General features: G+C 41.7%; 1 long non-coding RNA gene across 7 annotated transcripts; it reads right to left on the reverse strand.

Moving 5' to 3' along the window:
- Window positions 1-10,982: 10,982 nt before the first annotated feature.
- LOC123113992 (uncharacterized) lies at window positions 10,983-16,777 on the reverse strand. Of its 7 annotated transcripts, none has more exons than XR_006456357.1 (6): window positions 16,640-16,777; window positions 16,422-16,544; window positions 15,452-15,562; window positions 14,515-14,624; window positions 12,618-13,748; window positions 10,983-11,247 (listed from the first exon to the last, which is right to left on the reverse strand). It is a non-coding gene; the product is annotated as an uncharacterized lncRNA (long non-coding RNA). The 7 variants fall into 7 exon arrangements; XR_006456360.1 differs by having other exon boundaries at window positions 14,515-14,640; XR_006456358.1 differs by having other exon boundaries at window positions 12,618-13,679; window positions 14,515-14,693.
- Between the last annotated feature and the right edge of the window lie 2,953 nt (window positions 16,778-19,730).

The following is a 19,730-nucleotide window of genomic DNA, read 5'->3' on the forward strand; positions in this document are numbered from 1 at the left end:
TCTCCTCACTTCATTCTTGCATTATGTAGTTTTTGTACTGTTTTTAATAGAATAGAATGTAGATTATTTGCATTGAATAGAATGTAGATTATTTCAATGTAGGTCTTTTGAATAGAATATTTTTTTAGTAAATGTAGGTCTTTGGCTAGATAAGAAAATTAGTAAATGTAGGTCTTTTGAAATGAATATTTTCAATGTAGGTGTTTGAATAGAGTTGATTTTTTTTAGTAAATGTAGGTGTTTGAATAGAGTACATTTTTTAGTAAATTAGTAAAAATTCAAACATAGTTAATAGATTTAGTTGATATGTAACACTTTGATTGTAGAATGTAGGTTTTTTGAATAGTATAGATAGGTAGAATTTTGTTGTAGAAGGTAGATATAAATTGTTTTTTTTATATTTTGTTTTTGCATAAATCAAGGAGCCCTGCATCATCCCCGTCACCGACCCCCTCCGACCTCGAGGTGAGACCAGCCAAATCCCCATGTTGATGATGATGTAGATGTTTTGATAGATGTAGTAGAGTAGTGGATGAGTAGTTGTGACAATTTCCATGGATGAGTAGCTGTGACATGTCATATGTAGTGTTGTCTACTACTAGTGCTTGCCCAAGTGGCCTATGTTTGCAGGGAACACCTCAGAGTGGCCTACGTTTTGCCGAAGTGTTGATTAATTTCCATTCCGGCAAATTTCACGCGCTCGATATGTCCTTTTTAGCAAAGGTCATGCTGGATTTTTCTGTGAATTTTAGCATGGCTTGTGCTAGAATGTAGGAAATATCGAGTGGCTTGGATTTGCCGAAAAGAGCACTAAACGACATTTTGGGTTGACTTTAAGTCTAGGACTCCATACATGACAGTCCAGAAATAGTGAGGGAGTGTCCACCATATATGAGAGAAGAAGAATGTCGACCATTGTCATGGGGGTCGCTCTTCCTCTTATTTCTCGTGATATACCTTTTGGTAATGCATGGGAAGGAATAGAAGAGCGACCATCATCGACGGTTGCAAATGTCAGAGATGAAGAATCTCGACTGTTGTCGTGGGGGTCGCTTCTCCTTCGTTCTCGTGTGCTACACAATTTGGTGTAATGCACTCGGGGACGAAGGGAGGAGCAACCATCACCGACAGTCGAATATATCAGAGAGGGAGTGCCCACCATATACACCACGTGAGATGGGAGTTTTGAAGGAAGACTCGACAAACCAAAAGTCAACCCATGACAGTAGCAACATTTGAATATTCGTCCCAAAGATGATGATGATGATAATATCAACATCTAGGTGGATGTGGATATGCCTCCAGTTTTGCCTAAATGTGAGTTTGTCAAACTAATTTGTTAAGTTAAGTAATTTATATTTTTATTTAAAAATATTTGGTGTTCATCGGTACTAAACATCTTTATTTATAATTGTCAGCTTATTTCTTATCTTCCAAAATTACTCGAAAGGTTGTAGACAGGACATACTACAGCTATGACTCCGAGCTTAATTGTGAGGAGAAATATTATCTTGTCTCATTCATAGATAATGTTGAGGCCTTTAAAACCAATCACTCTATCCTCCCAAATTTTATTGGATACGTGCCACTAGTCCATAAATTGCATGATGGTAACTTCATTGTGAAAAACTTGGTAATATTTTGTTAATGATGTTAACTTTATTGCATACATTCTTCTTAAGTATATAAACAACATTGCTAACTATATATGTTACTATTACGTTTTTCAATAGAGGCTCCCGAAGGAGGTTGTGCCTTACATGTTGTTTACCGAAGGTTATATGCATATGGTTAGCTTACGACCAACTCCTTCGAAGGCTTACGATACTGCATACTCGATTTCTTCAAACGATGGAAGGCTCAATATCAAATAATGGAGCAAAGTGATGAATGCGCACACGGAACAAATTGGAGACAACATGAATGTGTGCAAGCGACAAGTTGGAGATAGGTGTATATCCATTCTCCATTATGGAGATGGACTCGTTTATCTGTTTTATGGCATTTTACCTAGGAGAGAGGAGTAGGTCCTAGGTATGAAGAAAAATTAGTTAGTGTTGATTATGACTATGATTATGATGATGATGAGAAGTTGTTATCATGTGCTACAATGTGTTAGAGTTGATGAGGAGGAGGAGGATGAGGAGGAGTTGTGATTATGAGTACTATGATGATGTTGATGATGAGGAGGAGTTGTTATTATGACTAGTGACCAAGTTGTTATATGATGTCTCATGGACGAAAATGATGATGAGGAGTTGTTATATGACAATGATGTATTACGATGATAAGTTGTCAATGATATTATGATGATAATGATCATGACGATGGTGAGTTATTATATCATTGGGTAAAAGAACTGCGGATTAGTTTCAAGTGGATGGATCCAAAGTGACCAAGTAATGGATTAGCACACTAATCCATGACTTGGTCACTTTGGATCCATCCACTAGAAACTAATTTGTGGTTCTTTCACCAAGTGATGTAATACCTTATTATGATGTAAAAACAATCTCTAAATTGCTACTATATGAAAACTTGTATAATGATGTATGAATACAACATAAAATAAAAAATAAATAGAATAGGTAATAATAGTAGTAGCGCGGGTAGAGAGGCGCGCTACTAGTAACTACTAGTAACGCGTTCTCTGTAAAGCGATACTGCTAAGTAGGTATAGCAGTAGCACGGGTGAACCAACGCTACTGCTACCCTTTAGCTATAGTGAAGTTCACTACTAGGTTTTTCCCTAGTAGTGAAGTTCTTTTCCATAAGCATGTATGACTATTTACGGAATACATGCCTACATTATTTTTATGAATTGGATCTAGTTCTGTGTTGCCCTAGCTATTGACTGATATATGATGAATATAATCCAACCAATTCATTGATCCAATGCCTACAGATTTTCACATATTGTTCTTGCCGCGTTACTATTATTATTTCTATTGTCCCAACTGCTACAAACTATTACTGCTGTTACCGTTACCGTTGCTATCATTAATAATACTATCAAACTATCATATTACTGTGCTACTGATCACTTTGTTGCAGATATTTAATCTCCAGGTGTGGTTGAATTGAAAACTCAACTGCTAATACTTGCAAATATTCTTTGGCTCCCCTTGTGTTGAATCTATAAATTTGGGTTGAATAGTGCTCTACCCTGAAAACTGTTGCGATCCCCTATATTTGTGGGTTATCAAGACCTTTCTCTGGCGCCATTGCCGGGCAGCATAGCTACATTTGTTGAGTCACTTGGGATTTCTATCTATTTATCACTATGAAGAATATGAAACATACTAGAACCAAGATTTTTTCCTCTAAGACGAGGGGAGGTAAGGAACTGCCATCTAGCTCTGTACTTGATTCACCTTCTGTTTTGAATAGACTTGCAACACCACCACATGCTATTAATCATGATATGTCGCAATTTATTGATGATGCTACTTCTGCCATGAATGATGTTTATGATGATGCTAGTACCTTGTTTGATGATAATGTGCCACTAGGTGAATTTCTTGATGAACAGCTTGCTAGAGCTAAAGATATTGAGAATGCTGAAACTGATGAAATTACTGAAACTGATGAAGTCTTTGAAACTGAAAACTATGAAACACCTATTAGACCTAGCTCTCCTAGATTTGAATTGCCTAAGACACCTGAGGGTTATGTTATGGATGGAGAAGTAGTTAGAGACTTTCTTGCTTGTAAGGATAGAGATGATCTTAAGAAATTATTATGCAAGTTGAAAGAAAAATCCTTGAATGCTAGAATGAAATGTGATCCTAAGTTTTCTACTTCACATATCTTTGTTACTGATAAGGATTATGAATTCTCTGTCAACCCAGAGTTAATTACTTTGGTTGAATCTGATCCTTTCCATGGCTATGAAACTGAAATTGTTGTGGCACATCTTACTAAACTAAATGATATAGCCACCCTTTTTGCTCGAGATGAGACAAATTCGCTATTATTATATTCTCAAGTTATACCTGTTCTCATTAAAGGGTGATGCTAAGATATGGTACAACACTCTTGCTCCTGGTTGTGTGCGTAGTCCCTAGGATACGATTTATTACTTCTCTGAAAAATATTTTCCTTCTCATAAGAAACAAGCTACCTTACAGGAAATATTTAACTTTGTGCAAATTGATGAAGAGTGTCTCCCATAAGCTTGGGGGAGGCTTCTCCAATTACTTAATGCTTTGCCTGGTCATCCTCTTAAGAAAAATGAAATACTTGATATCTCTATAATGGACTAACCGATGCTTCTAGGGACTTCCTAGATAATTGTGTTGGTTGTGTTTTCAGGAACAAACTGCTGAACAAGCCGAGGAATTTGAATAACATATTGAAGAATTATGATGATTGGACCCTTCCTGAACCACTGCCTAAACCCACTCGAAGAAGAGGGGTATCTTATTTCTCAGTCCTGAAGATATGCAAGAGGCAAAGAAATGTATGAAGGAACAAAGGTATTAAAGCTGAAGATGTTAAGAATTTACCACCTATTGAAGAAATACATGGACTTGACATACCACCACCACAGGTGGTAGAGGTAAGTTCTTTATTAAAGTTTGATGAAGGTGACATCCCTTATAATAAACATCCTAGTCAATGCTTATATGAACTTGACAATTATGTTATGAAGCAAGATCACTTCAATATAAATGTTATGGAACAACTAAAACAAAATTCCGATATGATTGCTCACTTAAGTGACTTGTTATTTAGAATCACTAATGATGTTAGAGGTGTAGGAAAGCATGCCTCTATGGTCCAAACCCAGTTAGAACAAGTTGCTAAATCTCAAAGAGAATTGCTTAGTGAAATGAACAATAATATGAATGATTATGTTGTTAGAGTAGCAACTAGAGGAGACAAAATGACTCAGGAACCAATTTATCCTGAGGGGCATCCTAAAAGAATTGAACAAGACTCTTAGAGACTTAATACTGATGCACCTAGTCCTTCTAAAAGGAAGAAGAAAAAGAAAATTGATAGGACTTTGCATACCTCTAGTGAACCTGAAACTGCAAAACCTCCTGAAGATAATAATGGTCTCTCTATCTCTGATGTTGAAACTCAATTTGGTAATGAACATTTACCTGGTGATAATGAAAATGAAAATGATGGTCATGAAGATGCTCAACCAGACAATGATAAAGGACCAGATAATGATGTTGAGATTGAACCCGCTGTTGATCTTGAGAACCCACAACCTAAAAATAAACGATGTGATAAAAGAGACTTTGTTGCTAGAAAACATGGTAAAGAAAGAGAACCATGGGTTCATAAACCCATGCCCTTTCCACCTAAACCATGTAAGAAAAAAGATGATGAAGAATTTGAATGCTTGCTAAAATGCTTAGGCCAGTCGTTTTGCGCACTCGTTTGACTGGTATTTAAAGATGCCCCCCTATGCTAAATACATGAATGAAATTGTTACTAATAAACGAAAAATGCCTGAAGATGAAATCTCCACCATGCTTGCTAATTATTCTTTTAAGGATGGAGTACCTAAAAAACTTGGAGATCTAGGAATACCAACTATACCATGCTCTATTAAAATAAATTATGTCAAAATTGTTTTATGTGATTTTTAGGAGCTGGTGTTAGTATTATGCATTTCTCTTTATATAAAAGATTTGATTTGAATAAACTCACATCTACTAAGATATCATTGCAAATGGCTGACAAAACAACTGCCATACCTATCGGTATTTGTGAGGATGTGCCTGTTGTTGTTGCAAATGTTACTATCTTAACAGACTTTGTTATACTTGAGATGCCCGAGGACGACAAAAAAGTCGATTATCCTCAGTAGACCCTTTTTGAATACTGCAGAGGTTGTTATTGATTGCAATAAAAGCAAAGTCACTTTTCATATCAATGGTAATGAGCATACGGTGCACTTTCCAAAGAAAAAATTTCGAGTGAATGGTATTAAAGTTATTGAAAAATCTCCGACAATTACTATTGGAAGTTTTCAAGTCCCTTTGCCTACTACCAAGAAGAAATATGAAATACTTATTGTTGGGGATATGAATATCCCCGTTGAGGTAACTTAGTGTTTTACAACGGTTCTTCAGGTTTAGGTTAATCGAAAGTGATTGTTACTAAGACATGATCAACCTTATTAATGGATTTTTTCGAGAGACGTGTCACCGATGAATTTAGTAAGCACAACCTTCTGTCCCTAAAATAAAATGTCCATCTTTACCATGTTTTCTGAATTTTGCATGCAATAAAAAAGTGGTCGAAAATAGAAGTGCTCAGAATGACCTGAAATTGTAACACAAATTTTTTCTAAATATTTGGGAATTTCTCGCATAAATAACATCACGAGGGGGGTGCCCTGGTGTCACCACAAGACACCAGGGCGCGCCGGTTATCCCAGGCGCGCCTTGGGGGTAGTGGGCCCCATGTGGCCCCCCTCACTTGTCCATTTAGCCCAAGTCATCACCTACCTCCAGAAGAAGAAACACTCCTGCTCTCTCTCTGTTCTTGCTCTCAATCTCGCGGATTTGATCTCTTTGCTTGAAGCTCCATTTTCGAAACTGTTTTGGGGGATTGCTACTTGGTATGTGACTCCTCCATTGCTCCAATTATTTTTTGTTCTAGTGGTTTAATTTTTTAGTATTTAGCTAGTCTTGGTGGTACTGTAGATGGGCTTGCATGTTGAATTCTTAGAGTTCTAAGTAGTTTGAATGCTGAAGAAGAAGAAGAAGAAGAAGAAGAAGTATGTGGAGTCGCATCCTATGGTGACTACCCGCAATGTGGCATCTCTCCAACATCAATGGGGGATCATTCAAGGGGAAGTGAACAAGTCTGTCGGCTACTGCTCACAAGTGACCAAACGCCCTCAAAGTGGGATGGGAGTGGCAACTCATGTAAGCTCAGTTGCTTCATCTTGCCGTCATTTGCGTACACTTCTTACATATGTTGTTTGCTAGATGGAGGTGGCGGCCACTTTGTATCACGAGGTGGAGAAGAAGCCGTTGGCTTTTAGCCATTGTTGGATCTTATTCAATGGAGTGCCAACATGGACACAACTTGTGGCCAATCTCAAGAGCGGCAAGAAGAGGAATGATGGCTCAAGCTCCCACCAATCAATTGGGATGGACGATGAAGAGGATGATGTTGTTGTCATGAATGGAAGAGCCACCGTGCCTAAGGATAGCTGAAAAGTCATAGGAAACAAGTGGGAGAAGGCAAGGGCCTCCCGTAACGCCGCGGCTAAAAAAATGTCATCCACATGGATGGGCATTTTTTCGGCAAGGCAGAACAAGAAAGAGGAGAGGTACAAGCTCATGTTGGATGCGCAAAAGGAGGAGATGAAGTGAGACCGGAAGAGGGCGGACAAGAAGATGGAAATTGAGAGGGAGAAGATCGAGTTGGAGAAGTAAGAGGCGGCGATCAAAATGGGAACTCAAGAAGGCCAAGACATTTGGAGAGATTGAGCTTTAGAAGCAGAGGTTGCAACTCACACGGAATGCGGAGGATGCGAAGATCATGTTGCCGGACGAAACCCTCTTGGATGAGCATGCAAAGAAGTGGCTTGCGGATAAGAAGGAGATCAACGACCGTACGGGGTGCGAGGCGGTGAGGGCATGTGTGGCAGCGGCAGCGGATCATGCGACCAGGATGCAGGCGGAGCTGGCAGCCTGGATGCAGGTGGAGCAGGATGAGCCGGACGCAAGCATGGCCACAGAGCAGGCGACATGGATGGTGTCCGGCCAATGATCCAACAAGCGAGCCATCATTCATGCTCGTACATTGATTTCATTTTGGCATGTCCGGTTTGTTCAACTATGATTTGCTCTGCTTTGTTTTGAACTATTGAATTCGCACAATTTGTATCATATGATCGACGTTCATGGATTGCATGGATTTGAGGATCGGCATTTGAGGTATGTGGATGTGTGGAGCAACATATAAGGGGCCGGCAGGCGCTGTTTGCGGACGCGCCTGCGGGCGTATAGGGGGCAGGATTTGCCAAGTTCGGCTGTAGATGCTCTAAGAGCCTCTACACGGCCGCGGACACGCCTAGACAAGCCCGCGTACAGTGACCAGACAGACATCAAATCTTGTCATCTGCAACCATTGTCCCTATTTTGAAAACACCAAATCCATGCAAACGCATGCACGTCGGTCATTTTAGACAAACATAACTTTGGTGCACACAAATGCAAATAGTTCATACTTGATAGTACATGATCCAAACATAGCTTAAACAAAAATATTGTTCATAATGCATAATTAATAAATTAGCGGAAAAGTTTACCAATTTCCCATGTGGACCCACATATGCTCCACAAGATTATCCAGAAGTTGCATATGAACATGTCGATCTCGCAGTTGTCGATGCATCTCCAGAAAGTTGGCAATGCTCTCCGCCTCTTGTCCAGAGAGACGGCCTGGACACCGGGCTTCTCGAAATCATGCTTGTGCGCTGCCCCTTCACCCTCATCCTCAACAATCATGTTGTGTAAGGTTGCACAACATTTCATGAACTGCCAAAGTGTCTCCGGTTCCCACATCATCGCAGCTCCACGAACAATACCCCAACGAGCTTGGAACACTTCAAACGCTCTCTCCACATCCTTCCTAGCTGCCTCTTGCATTGTTGCAAAGCGGCTTTGTTGTTGCCTTGGGGATAAGATATGGTCTTCACAAACGTCATCCACTGAGGATAGATACCATCGGCAAGGTAGTACCCCATGGTGTAGTTGTGTCCGTTGATGGTTTAGTTGCACGGTGGAGCTTCCCCATCATAGAGTCTCTTCAACAAAGGAGATAGTTGAAGCACATTGATGTCATTGCATGAACCTGACGTGCCAAAGAAAGCATGCCAAATCCACAAGTCCTATGATGTCACTGCTTCAAGTATGATGGTGGCTTCTTGGACGTGACCTTGACATTGCCCACGCAAACCTATTGGGCAGTTCTTCCACTGCCAGTGCATGCAAACAACTGGACCGAGCGTACCGGGGTTCCTCTTGCTTCTCCAATTGCCATCAATTTTCCTGTGTCCTCCACAGTTGGCTCTCTCAGGTTAGAACACCTTCACCACAGTGTGTGCAAATTGCACCGTGGTGCTCAAGACTGTGGTCTCCACCATTTGGATTTCTACATCAGATGTAGTTGCTGCTTTACCATAAGCAAGCATCATGAGTGCAGCAGTGCATTTCTGCAGAGGAGAGAAAGAAATTTTTCCACAACAATCCTTCCTCAACTTGAAGTTGTCATTAGCCTTCTCCACACTTCCACTACCCGTGAGAACAAGTTTCTGCTCATCCGGTAGCGACGATGAAAGAAAGTTTCATGGAATGTTGGAACAGCTGCGAAGTAATTCGTGAACAGAAGCCGTGCACTGGCAATCCTATCACGCGGAATCAATCTCCGGCCCTTGATGGAACCCTTGAAGTTTAGGATGCCCCTACCTTCTCGGACTCCTCTTGGATGCTCATCATCATTTTGGCCTCCTCATCATCGGAATCCGACAATGCGATGAACTCGTTGAATATGAATTCATCAGGATCATCGTTTCTATAGCCATCACTCCACGCGGAATCTATTAATGACCAAAAAAATCAAAAATTGGCTCGGACATTTCATCAAACATGTAGAGCACGTGATGAAAACATGTACCGGACGTCGTCTGGTGGCGGCCTGGTCGGCGGCGGTGTGAAGTGGAGCGCCTATTGTCGAAGCCCTGAGTTGGGAATGCCGATGGAGCACGGATACCTGCGGAAGTCCGATGGCGGCAGTGCGAAGGAGGGCGAACAGAGAAGAGGAGAGTGTGGCTAGGGCAAGGAGAGGGGAAATAGATTCGATCAAATTGGCACAGGCCGTATCCATCAATCCGATGTGGCGGGCGTGCCCGGGCGTCCCCATATCCGTCCCAAATTAGGATTGGGTATGGGGAGTGCCATCAGTCCGTATGTTTGGGCCAGATATGGAGAGACCGGCTGGGTGACGTTTTTGTGTCCGGACACGGACCGGACAGCCCATCCGGGCATTTGGGCGGGTATGGGAGGCCCGGCTATAGATGCTCTAAGACTTCATTATAACTCGGTCGGTGTTATATTCATGAAATCTTACATTGAGATTCATGAAAAAAATCATTTTTCTTTTCCAGATGTTATGACCTGCGCGTACGTACGCTGCAGGGTCCGGCTGTCACGTACGCCGGCCGGCCTTGGTTGGACTGGGAGGCAGGGTTTGTTTTCACACTGTGTGCAGTGCAGGACTGGACTATGCTATGCAACGGACGTAACAGCCAGCGCGCGTACGTACGTTGCACCGTGCCGGGCGTGAGGTGAGACGCGCCGTCTTCCACCGCGGCGGCGAAAACGCGGATAGGCCGGCCGGTCGGTGTCGCGCACATTCCCTGGCCGTTGCGCGACGGCGGGTTCATTTCATTTCGGCGGTTTCCCGATCCCCCCCGCCGCCACTCACGGTGTCTGCTAGCTGGTCCTGGGCGGGGACCCCGGCCGTGCATTTCGTTATGCCCGGAATCTTTCGGTTCGGCGCCGCCGTATCACATCGCCTCGCCTGCGACCGTGCGATGCAGAGTTCCAGTGGTTATTTTACAACCGGGTTCTCATTCTTGAGTTCTGGAGACGAGTTTACGACCATCAGCAAGAAGAATACTGCAGCTGGGAGCAAGGGCGGTAGAGCGAGTAGCAAGTGAAGTCTATCGAGCGCACATGGGCGGAGACGAGTGCCAAGATTGGGAGGTCCAGTTCAGTCTTCTGCGTGGTGCAGTTTGTTCGCTCCCCCCCGGGTGCTTTCCCGTTTTGGGAGTTTTGTAGTCTTACAATGCTTAACTGCTTGTCGTGTGGATGTTACTAGTCTGTTTTTCACTGGATCTTGGTTTCTTTATATGAAATCAGAGGGGGAAAACCTCTCTTTTGCTCCAAAAAGAAAAGCATAGTACCAGTTAAACAACAACAAGAAGAACAACGATAATAACAACAACAACACCCGCCCCAGGGACAGATAAACCATGCAAAAATAACCAGATCAAACTGCTCAACAGCCACATCTTTTCTCGACATCAAAGCTTACAGTTGATTCCATCATCAATCAAATGCACAAAATCCGCAGAGACGAGATGCGAGGGAACCATGCTGCAAAGATGTGCCCCGGAAGCGTTCGCCAGTTATACTTTGCTACTTCAACACTTCTCAACAATTCGAGCCGCCTCACTTCTTCCTCTCGGCGGTTCCAGCAGCTCTGTGATTTGGGGATGAAACTTGTTAGACCGACAGTATATAATTGGCCAGGGTCATGCCTCAGATCCGGCAAGAGTAAGTAAATGTCCAACATAAAAGCCTCTGCACTACATATTCACTGCTATAAGTTGCCTGAACCTCTCATCAAGATATTCACTGCTATGAGTTGCCTGAAACTCTCATCAAGATATTCAATCCAGATTTTGAGCTTTAGCTTTTCGATTTGTCCATACCCTTCCCCACACACAGAGGTACCTCTCCGGATGGTTAAGATAGCACCATCGACATGCCGCAAGCAATGTAGTGGCTGGCTCTTATCGTGGACAAGCAGATCTAGTAGAAAGCGACGATAACTATATGCGCTCATGTCATCCTTTGAGATGATGTAATGTCAGGCACCAACATATCCCACGGTGGACATGTTACATGAGCTAAGCATCCATATGTGGTGAAATGGATGATACCAGTGGACGGTAGCTGGACAGGAAACCTCTTTACGGTCCTCAATTATTTGTTCCCAGACTTAAGCAGCGACAGGAACGATGGCGTTGCACATATATTTCTGGGAATTTCAGACGAAAGAATCATGAATTCTTTGTTTACAGTCATGGATTAAACTCTAAAAGATAGCTGGTTGTTATTTGGGTTGGGTAAGTTTTTACACAGTTGCATCTACATCTGTATGGTCGGGCAACTTAAAGTCGGTCCAATAAAAAAACTAAGCAGCAGAATTGCCACCAAATACAAAGCTAGAAATCAAGAAATAGATAATACCGTCTATGTCAATAATCACTTTCTTGTTCCAAATTTTTTGGTGAAGCTACAATATAAGGACAGCCTGAAAATGAAAAGATAGGATTGCCAATACTAATGGTCCTTCAGTACTACTATCCATATGCCTATTTTTTCATAAGATCTTGAAAGCATCAAGGATAACTTTCTTAATACCTTGAAACCATTAGTTGCAATTGAAGTGACTAAATCTAGTGTACTCTAGCTTCTGAACAATACATGCTTGGATATAGTTCAACAATAAATTAGGTATTATGTAACAAATGAGTTACACTAACATTAGGTAGCATACTTTCTCCAAAAGAAATAAAATTCTAACTAGCATAATGGCAATAATGACATATACGAGCACATGGTTCAATTCAAAGATAAGCCTTATGGATATAGATGTCCATACAGTAATGTTATTGCTAAAGGAGTATGCCGAAGTGGATCGTAATCAACTGGGAGCAACTTTTAGATGATTAGCTAGAGTCACAACACGCTTTGATGGCTAAACTTTATATCCGTCAAATAAAAGTGAGTCGTCTTTAGAAGTTGGCAACATCTCCGCTGCCAGAACAAAAGATAGAAACGTACCTCATCTTCCTAAGAACACCGGACATCTCCTCACGCTTCTTGGCTCTCTTGTGTGTGCCTAGCTTTCTCTTGGCTACCTTGAGTGCACATTTATCTTTTCCAACCTTCAGAATCTCGGTGACACGCTTCTCATATGGTGCAAATCCAGCAACTTCCGTGATCATGTTCCAAACAAAAAGGACCCTCTTGGTAATTTTCTGAAATAAGAAAGAGTACCATTTTTGGAATGTTACTAAGCTGTCGTTCTCAATAATCTCATCACAGAATTGCACTACCATTAATGACTGAAACTTCTAACATAGGTGATAATTGCACATAATTTACAGTAAAATCTGAGGTCTGGAGATAACACACACAGACGGACTAAACACAAACGGTAACATCAGACTTGAGCAAGAATATACAGTTATGCACCCATAGAAAAGAGACACCTGTCTTGCAGCTGGCACCTGAACATTGTGTGTAAATAAACTGTCAAGAACTGACAACCTCTATGTATGCATTACTTCATATAGCGTACAATGGTTAAACGGAGAAGGTTATATGGTCACCACACACATCATTGCTTGTCTCGCTAATTTTGACAGCATCCACCAAGAAGCAGGCAATATCACCGCGCCTGCAGCAGCTAAACGACACATTCTCTTGTTTTTTGCAGGAAAGCTAAAAGATAGATTGGTGTGGAAATTTCCAGGAAAAGCATTGTCACATGTCTATGTTTGTTAAGTCACATCAACAGATAACTCCAATAATTGCACGATCCCTAGACGCAGTTTCACCGTTACGACATGCAAATCAACAGATGCACTCTAGGATTTGACTAGCTTCATCGTTATTCCACCCTCTCTGAAGAAAGTTTCTACCTGCGTTTCAATTTTCACACACCTAATGTAGAGAAGTAAGCAGCTTGAACATAAGAACTGATCAGATTCTGGAAGCAGAATACTCATTCCTTTGCGGTCGGACAGGCGGGGCGGGAGCTCGAGCTTGGTGACAACGTGCTCCTTATTGATCCCCATGAACAGCCCCGTTTTCAGCGGCGCCGGCGGCATTTCAGTTCCCCTGCACGGAGGCCAAACCGTAAACTTCCCTGATCAAGTTCCTAACAAAAAGGACCCTCTCGGCAATTATCTGAAATGAGAAAAAGTGCCAAATTTAGAATGTTACTAGGCTGTCATTCTCAATAATCTCATCACAGAATTGCACTACCAATATTTTCTGAAACTTCTAACATAGGTAATACTTGCACAGAATTTACAGTAAAATCTGAGGCCCGGAGATAACACGCACAGAAGGACTAAAATCAAACGGTAACATCAGATTTGAGAAAGAATATACAGTTATGCACCCATTGAAAATAGACACCAGTTTTGCAGGCTGGCACCTGAACATTGTGTGTAAATAAACTGTCAAAGACTGACAACTTGTATGTTTGCATCACTTAATATAGCATACAATGGTTAACGGAGAAGGCTATATGGCCACCACACACACCATTGCTTGTCTCGCTAATTTTGACAGCATCCACCAAGAAGCAGGCAAAACAAAATCGCCACGCCCCCAGCAGCTAAACGACACATTCTCTTGTTTTTTGCAGGAAAGCTAAAAGATAGATTGGTGTGGAAATTTCCTGGAAAACCATTTGTCACATGTCTGTGTTTGTTAAGTCACATCAACAGATAAGAGATAACTCCAATAATTGCACGATCCCAACACGCAGTTTCACCGTTATGACATGCACATCAACAGATGCACTCTAGGATTTGACTAGCTTCATCATTATTCCACCCTCTCTGAAGAAAGTTTCTACCCGTGTTTCAATTTTCACACACCTAATGTAGATAAGTAAGCAGCTTGAACATATGAACTGATCAGATTCCGGAAGCAGAAAACTCACCCCTTTGCGGTCGGATGGCAGGGCGGGACTCGAGCTTGGTGACAACGTGCTCCTTATTGATCCCCATGAACAGACCCGTTTTCAGCGGCGCCGGCGGCATTTCAGTTCCCCTGCACGGAGGCCAAACTGTAAACTTCCCTGATCAAGTTCCTAACAAAAAGGACCCTCTCGGCAATTATCTGAAATGAGAAAGAGTGCCAAATTTAGAATGTTACTAGGCTGTCATTCACAATAATCTCATCACGGAATTGCACTACCAATATTTTCTGAAACTTCTAACATAGGTAATACTTGCACAGAACTTACAGTAAAATCTGAGGCCCGGAGATAACACGCACAGAAGGACTAAAATTAAACGGTAACATCAGATTTGAGAAACAATATACAGTTATGCACCCATTGAAAATAGACACCAGTTTTGCAGGCTGGCACCTGAACATTGTGTGTAAATAAACTGTCAAAGACTGACAACTTGTATGTTTGCATCACTTAATATAGCACACAATGGTTAACGGAGAAGGCTATATGGCCACCACACACATCATTGCTTGTCTTGCTAATTTTGACAGCATCCACCAAGAAGCAGGCAAAACAAAATCGCCACGCCCCCAGCAGCTAAACGACACATTCTCTTGTTTTTTGCAGGAAAGCTAAAAGACAGATTGGTGTGGAAATTTCGAGGAAAATCATTTGTCACATGTCTGTGTTTGTTAAATCACATCAACAGATAACTCCAATAATTGCACGATCCCAACACGCAGTTTCACCGTTATGACATGCACATCAACAGATGCACTCTAGGATTTGACTAGCTTCATCATTATTCCACCCTCTCTGAAGAAAGTTTCTACCCGTGTTTCAATTTCACACACCTAATGTAGATAAGTAAGCAGCTTGAACATATGAACTGATCAGATTCCGGAAGCAGAATACTCACCCCTTTGCGGTCGGATGGCGGAGCGGGAGCTCGAGCTTGGTGACAACGTGCCCCTTATTGATCCCCATGAACAGCCCCTTCTTCAGCGGCACCGGCGGCATTTCAGTTCCCCTGCATGGAGCCCAAACCGTAAACTTCCCTGATGAAGTTCTGAACAAAATGGACACTTGGTAATTTTCTGAAATGAGAAAAAAGAGTAACATTTTTAGAATGTTACTGGGCTGTCATTCTCAATAATCTCATCACAGAATTGCACTCTCCCACCATAGACTGAAACTTCTAACATATAGTATGTAATAACTGCACAGAATTTACAGTGAAATCTGAGGCCTGGAGATAACACACACAGAAGGACTGAACTCAAACAGCAACATCAGATTTGAGCAAGAACATACAGTTATGCACCCATAGAAAATAGGCGTCCGTTTTGCAGGCTGGCACCTGAACATTGTGTGTAAATAAACTGACAAGGACTGACAACTTCTAAGTTTGCATTACTTCATATAGCATATACAATGGTTAAACAGAGAAGGCTATATGGCCACCACACACATCGTTGCTTGTGTCACTAATTTTGACAACATCCACCAAGAAGTAGGCAAAACAAAATCGCCGCGCCCGCAGCAGCTAAACGACACATTCTCTTGTTTTGTGCAGAAAAGCTAAAAGTCAGCGGTGTGGAAATTTCCAGGAAAACCATTGTGACATCTCTATGTTCCTCAAATCACATCAACAGATAACTCCAATAATTGCACGATCCCTACACGCAGTTTCACCGTTATGAACATGCACATCAACAGACACACTCTAGGATTTGGCTAGCTTCAGCGTTTTCCCACCCTCTATGTCTCTGAAGAACTGAATTTCTAGTCGCGTTTCAATTTCCACACGCCTAATGGTAGTACGTACATACAGTAAGCAAATTGGGCATCATTCAGAAGTGAACAAATACCGGAAGCATGAAACTCACCCCTCCGCGGCCGGACGGGCGGGCGGGAGCTCGCGCTTGGTGACGCCGGCCCCCCGTGTTGATCCCCACGAACGGCCCCGTCTTGGGCGGCGCCGGCGCCGGCGCCATCTCAACTCCCCTGCACTGCACGGAGCCCAAACCCCAAACTGGATCACGTAATAAGAGGAAAAGAAGACGCAAGTGAAATGTCGCACGAAGCAAGTCGGGGTCGCCTTCACCTGTAGAGCTCTCGGCGAGGAGGTGGGGCAACGGCGACGGCGACGGCGACAGCTGCGGCGGCGGTGGGGTTGAGGAGAGGCCGCGAGTTGGTGGGCTGTGGAGACACTCAGGTTCAGCGATTTCAGCGAGAGGGCGATTCCTACGTATTTGGCGCTTCAGGCGCCCGTTAGTGTGTAGACGGAAGCACCCCGCGCTGGGCCCGAGGTTCGCGGAGCGGGATCTGCTAAGTTACAACTCTTCCTTCTTTTACTATTTTCTTTTCTTTTTTCTTTTTTTTTAATTTTTTCTATTTTATTTTTATGTTTTTTTCTTCTTCCTGGTTTCTTCCCTCATCGATTTATGATTTTCGTAATTTTCAATGTATAGGAAATTCCCCCTATGTTTTCTACATTTGTTTCCCTTTCTTTTTTGTTTTCCTTTTTCTTTGCGCGAACTTTTTTCCAAATTGATGGTTTTTTTCAAATATGATGAAATTTCTTTTCAAAATCAATGAACTTTTTCTATCTTCGGAGAAATATTTTTAATAATTGATGACTTTATTTTAAATTTGATGAAATGTTAAATTTGACAAAAAATTCAAATCAATGAACTTTTTTCAAAAAATGATGAACTTCTTCTGTTTTTTGAACTTTTTCAAAATTGATGAACTTTTTTCAAATTGGTGAATTGTTTTTTCAAAATTTTGGTGAACATTATTCAATTTGTTGTCAACTATTTTTTAAAATTGATGAACTTTTTTCAACATCATTGAACTTTTCTTGAATGGGGCAACTTTTTTTTGTATGTTCATGAAGTTTTTTCGAAGTCTGTGAAGTTTCAATCTTTTTAAAGAAAATCATGTATGAGCGGCTATAATAGTTTTAAAATTGTTAGCGCTGCATTTAGACACTTGCAGTGACACGCGTTGGTGGTTAATCGAGCACCTGTAGGTAGTGTAGGGCGTGTGTTCGATTCGCCGTGGGAGCGCACTTCTTATTACCATTTTTGTGTGGTGCCCCTTCGTGGGCCGGCCTAGCTGGCTGTGTAGCGAGCGTTGCTTCAACTAATCGGCGCTGAAAGAGTGCTCCTTCGGAGCCTTTCCAAGGGTCACTTGGGGTGGGTTGAGAGCGCGTTGCTTAGTGCGCTCTTAGCCGCCGCCACGTGTTGCGCTTTGGGTGCTACCACCGGATTTTGTTTTTAAATTTTTCTGCATGCGTTTTCGGTTTTTAGATGATTTTTTTTGGCTTTTCCCCTGCTACTCTTAGGTTTTGGACAGAAAAATTGATGAAAAAAGTGTGTTCTTTTTCGTACCGCGAGAGGCATGGATTTACTTCTTGTGGAGGCACGGATTTGCTTTAAAACGCATTATTTTCCCTTCCGCAAGAGGCATGGATTTATTTCTCGTGGAGGCACGGATTCGCGGAAGCAAATCCGTGCCTCTCATCCACTCAAACATCTTGCTACAATTCCAATGTTTTCATATGGCAAATTCCTATGGTTTCCTAATCCTAGAGGACTCAAGAGGATATGTCACTCCAATCCTCTTGTATTTCCCCTATTTATGTATTTTGAGAATCCAATGAATCTACGAAATCCTTAAGAGTTGTTGGGAACCATGACCCCATGGGTATTTTCACTGTTAAGACTACTCTCCAACTCTTCATGATATTGAGTAGATACAAGACTTCAACAACGACAGATATGTTGTTGTTGTTTTTTTTTTTTTGCTCAATTAACAATGGCATACACGGTTGTGCTTCGAAAACACTTTAGTCCATAGTTTGTGACGAGAATTGCGGTAAACGTCAGTGCCTATAGTGGGGCAAATATAAACCTTCTTTTGACCCCGCAACCACTCAAGAGGGAAGGAAGGGTATGCATTTCTTAGAGGAAACCATCTATCTGCTGGATCTTACTTTGCTTTGCTTAAGAATAGTGTTGCTATCAGTGCTTAGGAAACAGACATTTGAAGATAGCTGAGTCTCACCATTGAAGAAAAATAAAATCAAAGCTTTATGCACGCAATGACCCACCCTCCTCATGTCAAATTGTATACATATTTTCTTTCCTAGTGGAACAAACAAAACCTTCGCTTGCCACCCAATATCTTACATGTTTGTCACTTGACCGAGACTTGGTTAAATCCCGGTCAACTGAGACGTAGCCACACCCTTTGAAGATAGTTGTGCCTCACCATTGAACAAAACTAAATTCCAAGCTTTATACATGCTATGACTCACCCTTTTGATGTCAAATTGGGTATATATTATTTTCTTTCATAGTGAGGCAAAACCTTTGCCTGTCACCCACCGTTCCTCCTCTAAAGAGTTGCCAACACTCGGCTATAAAGAGTTGCCATGTCATATAGAGTCAACCTAATAGCCGGCATGTACACTAGTAAACTTTAAATATGTACTCCCTCTGTTTCTTTTTAGTATGCATATAACTTTTGTCTGAAATCAAACTATCTCCAGTTTGACCAAACTTATAGAAAAATGTATCAGCATTTACGATGCCAAAGGAATATCTTTAGATTCATTATGGAATGTAGTTTCACATTATTTATATTTGATATTGTAGATGTTGATATTTTTAAATACAAATTTGGTCAAAGTTTGTAAAGTTTGACTCGACACAAATCTTATATACAGAGTAAAAGTAAGAGTACTACTTTGTATAGAGTTGGCTCACCTTACAATCTCACAAAGTCTTGGGACTCGTGTTGCAGCTGGCTACTAGTAACTTACAGCCCGTTTCTCTTCTCTCCGCTCTCATCTCTCCTCCAGCAAAGCAACGACATACTAATATTTTAGTCACTATAGCCTGCTTATGTCATCATATTGTACTTTCTCTCAAAACCATATAGTATAGTGCATGGAGAAGTAGGCAAGCAAGTGGTGTTTTTCTTTCTTTCTAGAACAGCAGCGAGAGCACCAATTATTGGTCAACCAGCAAGCAACAAGCAGCATGGAAGGCGGCATGCTTGCGTGTCGAGATAAATAAGTTAGTGGGGATGACTCTCTTAGGTACATATGATTTGTAAGGATTGCTTTGCACTCTATGTTTTTTCATCCACTAAACATCTTGCTACAATTCCATTGTTTTCATATG

Source organism: Triticum aestivum, chromosome 5B, assembly GCF_018294505.1.
Source record: "Triticum aestivum cultivar Chinese Spring chromosome 5B, IWGSC CS RefSeq v2.1, whole genome shotgun sequence".
Taxonomy (NCBI): domain Eukaryota; kingdom Viridiplantae; phylum Streptophyta; class Magnoliopsida; order Poales; family Poaceae; genus Triticum; species Triticum aestivum.